This window comes from Trichechus manatus, unplaced genomic scaffold (assembly GCF_000243295.1).
Source record: "Trichechus manatus latirostris isolate Lorelei unplaced genomic scaffold, TriManLat1.0 scaffold00170, whole genome shotgun sequence".
Lineage (NCBI taxonomy): Eukaryota > Metazoa > Chordata > Mammalia > Sirenia > Trichechidae > Trichechus > Trichechus manatus.
Window position 1 is genome coordinate 65,639 of NW_004444106.1, and position 5,772 is coordinate 71,410.

Here is a 5,772-nt window from a genome sequence, read left to right on the forward strand (position 1 = left end):
GAGCATTTATAAGTATTTGTGCATATACCTATGAGTATCTATGAACATGTGTGCCAGTGAAGATAAGTGTAAATGCTTTTGGGTGTGTCTTTGTGTATATGTGAGAATATATGTGCATTTGCTTATAAGGTGTATCCAAGTGAGTGAGCAAGAGGTTAGGGTCATTTAAGATGGAGGGGCTGGCCATACTGTTCTGAATATTTTTTATATCCAACTCATGGGATGAGTAAAGCAGGCCTGTAAAAATGACCTTCCCCAGGGAGCCCCAATCTTCAAATAATACCACAGTGAAATGAACTTGGGAAGCCAGCCACACTCCTCCCACAATCTCTTCTAGAAAGGCCCATTGTACCTTAGCTCCCCTCCTACAGGCCCTAGGATGTTCTCGAGATGAACCTTGCAAATTTTCTACCTTTCCTCCATTCATAGCCTTTTTATGCTCCAAACTTTGGTTGACACATGGTGTAATTCAGTGCCTTAACTATCTGGCAGGTAGTAGATACTGAATATTGAATAACTGAACCCTAATTGGGGACAGTGCTGACCATTCTTTTACAACTAAATCTTAAATGAAGTGATCCGTAACATTGAATTCCTCCTGAATGCATTACCAGGATATGAATTATGGTGGATTATGGCATTCACCATATGTTGTATTCATTGTTCACTCATTAAACACTGACAGCCTACTGTGCACCGGGTCTGTGTTGGGCACAAGTGAACAGTGAACAAGATACATTCCTACAGGAAATCAGGGTCTAATAAGGAAATCAACTTGTCAATAGGCAATTATAATACAGAACAATACCCTGAGTGTAAGTGGTGTAAGAAGTATGGTTCTGGTGGCAAAAGAGGGGCTCCCAGGGGAGTATCTGAACCAGTTATGGGTATTCATGACACTATCTTTGGATTCTCACCATCTTCTTGAGACAAAGACACGGAACCCAAGGACTTCCTCATCTTTATGTTTTGGCTAACAACAAGTTCTCCAGAATCTTCCAAAATGCTCACCCTGGCCCTTGTATAGTCCTGGTTTAGTGGTGCCCACAGATTCCCTAACTTGTCCTTCTTGTCTATTTCAGCTCTTGGCTACTCCAGGCCCTCAGACTGAGAGCCCAATACCAGTACAGCAGGTAAATTCAAGCTGGTGAGTTAAGTAGCTTGTCCATTCAGTAGCAAAGACTTGTGTACCTGCTTTCCGTGGTCAGGTAGGTGGTAGGGTAATGCTCTGTGTGAGCCACTGGTCAATGGCCAAGGCTTCCTTAATCTGAGCTGCTGGTCAAGCCCCACTGGGCAGCAACCTGGCAGTTGGAACCAGAGAGAGAAAGAAAAAGCTCCTGTCAGTTCCTATAGATTCTGAGGTGTGTCTGGATATATCCTGGAAAGCAGGGAGTAAACATTAGCCCAGTGAGGGGGAAGCAGAGGAATCTGAAGCTGTGAGTGAATCCAAGATAAAAGCACCTAGGATCCTGGAAAGGAGGCAAGTGAAGAAGAGCCCCAGGAAAGTGGATGCCCAGACACCCCAGGGAAGAGGGGCAGGCCAGGAGCACCACACTTGGGAATTGGATAAAGACACCAAAGCACTCTGAGGTGGCAGACAGACAGCTGGAGGCAGATCTCAGAATAGAAGTAACAGAAATAAAAAATGGAAATAAGTCATGCCGAAAAAAATGGGACAATGATGCTTGCTCACAGAGTAGAAGGCAGCAGCAGCTGTGAGCAACATATCCTGGGACCATCTTCATGTCTCTCATCTTTCTATCCTGTGCCCACAGACCAGGAGATGGCAGCTGTAAATGAATCCAGCCCAAGATTGTCTTGTAGCCTTCCCAATTCCAGCAGGAAAACTTTGTGCCTGAATTCCACTGAGAACCTCACGACCTGTTAACCAACTGGGCCACTGCATCCTGGCCTTCCTTGTCATGTCACCTCCTGACCATTTCAACAAGGACTTTGACTCATGCTTCCCCATCTTCCTCACCACTCCAAGCACCACCTTCACTGTGGTGGGATTGGCATCCAGCTAATATCCTTGAGATCAGGGATCCAGTGAGTCCAAGATCTGGGACCAGAAATAGTGTGAATGTGATATTTGCTCCAGGAAAGGGACTTTAATTTTTATGATTATCTAAGGGTTGCAAGATCCCCATCTCCCCCCAGCCTCCACGCACACACACAAAGGACCACTCACTGTCCTAGGCTTTCAGTCTCTAACTTCCTCCCTTTCTTCAATAGCATTTACCTCCACTTGACTTTCATGTCATATCCCCATCTGCCCCACCCCTGAAATAGTCATCTCTGACTTCCCTGACCACAACCTTTGTACAAACAGCTTTCTCATTTCTTCTTGCTATTCTACCTTTTTTTTTTTTTTTTTTGGTTGAAAGCTTCTAGACCTCTCCTCTTTCTCTTCCAATCTTTCAACCCTCTCCTGACTTAGCTTCCCACTGCGCTTGGTTTGAAGCCCTCAGTCAATTACTTAACCACTTGCACTGGCATCTTCAGTCCCTCAGGTTCCTTGTCTTTTTGGAGACCTCCAAATCCATCTGAGAATGCAGGATGGTGCCCTTCCAAAAAAAAACTGATACGATAAACTTCACCTGGGCACCCAAGGCATTTCAGTAGTCATGGACTTGACCTTGGTCATCTCTCTGTCTTATGTATCTTGGTAAATCCTCCAAAAATTTGCTACCAGTCTTCAAATCCCACTATGTGATCATCCAGTCAACCTCTTGTTCAAGGGATGGCCTTGCCTCTTACAAGAAAAGAGGAAGAAATTCTCTCAGCTTTGTGCTTGCTATGCCAATTACAGCCATCCTTTGATAGGTGAGAAATGAAGATCAGAGAAAGAAAGTACCCTCCCAAGCACCTACGGCTAGCTAATGCACTATTGGGTTATGGTTTCTACTTTTTCATGTTGTCTAGAAATGCTTTATTCTTTTTGTTTATTATGATTATTGTTACTGTTATTATTATTGTTGTTGTTAGGTGCTGTCAAGTCAGTTCCAATTCATAGAGACTTTATGTATAACAGAACAAAATGTTGCCTGGACAATCATTGCAATGCTTGAGCCCATTTTTGGAGCCACTGTGCCAATCCATCTCACTGAGGGTCTTTCTCTTTTACGCTGACCCTCTACTTTACCAAGCCTGATGTCCTTATTGATGTTAGGTAGTCTTTATTATTCATTAAAACAACAAAACATTGTCACATATAATAAGAATGTTATGAACCAGGCATTATTTAGGTACTAGGGCTATAGTAAGAGCAAGGCTGATAATACCAAGTACTCCTCTTTACACAAATTATCTTACTGAATCCTCACCTAATGCTTTGAGACAGTTACTCTTGTAATCCCAATTTGCAGATAAGGAATCTGTACTGGAGAGATGTTAAGTAACTTTTTCAAAGCCGCTAAATGACGGACCTGGGATTCAAATGCAGGCGATCTGACGTTGCACTGTCTTGCAATGTGGACACAAACAGGCCTGTAGGTACATGTGCACTTGTACACTTGTGCACATTCACAAGCACTAAGTGCTCACAAACGTGCACTGTCCACACGCCTACATCGCTGGCACACTCACACGCAGGCGCATACCTGGCACATGAGTCTGTAGAAGCACAGACAAGCGGTTGTGGGTGCGTGCACAGGTGTGCATGCAGGTGCGGCCACCAGATTGATTTCATCCGGTTTTGTCTGCCACCTGTCCTTGAAATACCTCCTGCCGATGACCCATGCACACGGCCTGTGAGTGGAAATGCACAATGAACTGTGCTTTAACAAGTCCATTAATTTATCAGGCCCTCACTTAAGAGGGTTACACCGCATTATAGCAAATGGCTTCTGGGGGCTGAAGAAGGACTGTGTTTATTTCCTGAGAATTACCATTAGCCCTGGATGGGAGGGTGCTGAGAAGCCGCATTAGCGGGGCTTTGGTCAGTGTCTGTGCCTGGTGCAGTTGGAGAATTAGTTCAGGGTTTATTTATGGGCCAGTTATCCCTTAACAGGGTCCCAATTTGGTCCCTCAGATAATGAGATGGGTCTTTAGGGACCATCAGTCTTTCTCCCATGGCTGAGGGTGGCTATCAGGAGCCCGGCTTTTTAACCGGTCGGTGATAGAGTGAAGAGGAGGCTGAGTCTAGCACAACCCATATATTTTCCCAGGAGCTGAAATGCAGCAGCTCCTCCTTCCTTCTCCCCGAGACACTCTCAGCTGGCAACTTTCAAGGTCTAGAAAAGTTCTGCCTCAGGAACTCGAGAAGTTTGCATCCCAGCTCTGCTGGGCACCCCTAGACAAGCAGTTTAGCCTCTCTGTATCCCAGTTTCCCCTCTTGAAAATTGAGGGTCCACATTTGATACAGTTTGACTCTAACTGAGGACTCACTGTGTGCTCAGCACTGTACTAGTTTCTAGGCTGCAACAGAGGCAGAAGCAGGAAAATTCTGTTCTCATGAACATTAATCCCGGACTTGATGAATCATCCTAATGGATGCACAATTCAGCCTGACACAGGTGCTTGGAAGGGAGGAAGCAGGGCTTTTAAGAGCATATGACAAGGGGCTGTGTCTTTGTCAAGGGACTTTGAGAGAGTGACAGTTGAGCTAAGATGTGAAGGCTGAGTAGGCGTTAATCAGCTGAAGGAGGTGGAGGAGGAAAGAGTGCACCAGGCGGAGGCAACTTCTTGTGTGAAGGCCTGGTGGCTGGAGGGAACATGGTGTGTTGGAGAAACTGAGAGAGAGCCCACAGGCCCACAGAGAAGGAGGGGCTGGAAAGGTAGGTGGAAGTCAGATCCTGCAGGAATTTGTACTGGCACACCTTGTTAAGGTTTTGGTCTTGACCTCAAGATAAATAGAAAGCCATCAAAGATTTTAAGCAGGGGAAAGACTTGATCAGGTTTGCATTTTGAAAAGATCACCCCAGCTGTGCTATGAGTATGAGGTTGAAGGGGGCCAGAGAGGATGTTGAGAGATTGGTTGGAGGCGACTTCTGTGGACATAATGGAAGCCTGTCCTGGAGTGGGGACAGAGGACATGGTGAGCAGTGGTATCAGGTGGTGGGTTGAACAGGATATGGGCAGGAGAGGAGGAAGCTGTCAGTGATGACTGCTATATTTCCTACTCATAGCTCACAAGACCACTTCCGGATTAAATGAACTTATGTGTGGCAAGCATCTGGCACACTGGAGGTGCCCAAGAAATGCCAGTTCCTGTCCCTGCATTTCCTTTTGATTCCCACTGACTCTTTCACAGCCAAGTAGAGCTCTACTCTAATCCCTTTTACCTTCCCCTAGAATGTTTGAAGCCCTGATGGTATAGCGATTAAGAGCTCAGCTGCTAACCAAAAGGTCAGCAGTTTGAATCTACTAGTTTTCCATTGCATACATATGCCAAAATGTATTGTTCTGTTGTTGGGCAACGTTTGAATTGCTTCCAGGTTTTAGAGATGATTAATAGTGTCACTATGCCCACCTAGTATGTATATTTTGGTGACTATATTGCATGCATATGTGTTGGGTATGGAGCCTTGGTGGTGCAGTGGTTAGGAGCTTGGCTGCTAACCAAAAGGTTGGCAGTTCAAATCCACCAGCCGCTCCTTGGAAACTCTATGGGGCGGTTCTACTCTGTCCTACAGGGTCGCTATGAGTCAGAATTGACTCCATGGCAACAAGTCTGGTTTTTGGGATTTGGTTTAGAATATTCTATCCTTATCATTTTCTAATTTAGGACTGACTGAAGTGCCAGCAAACAGCCTTGCCTTGGCAGGGCTA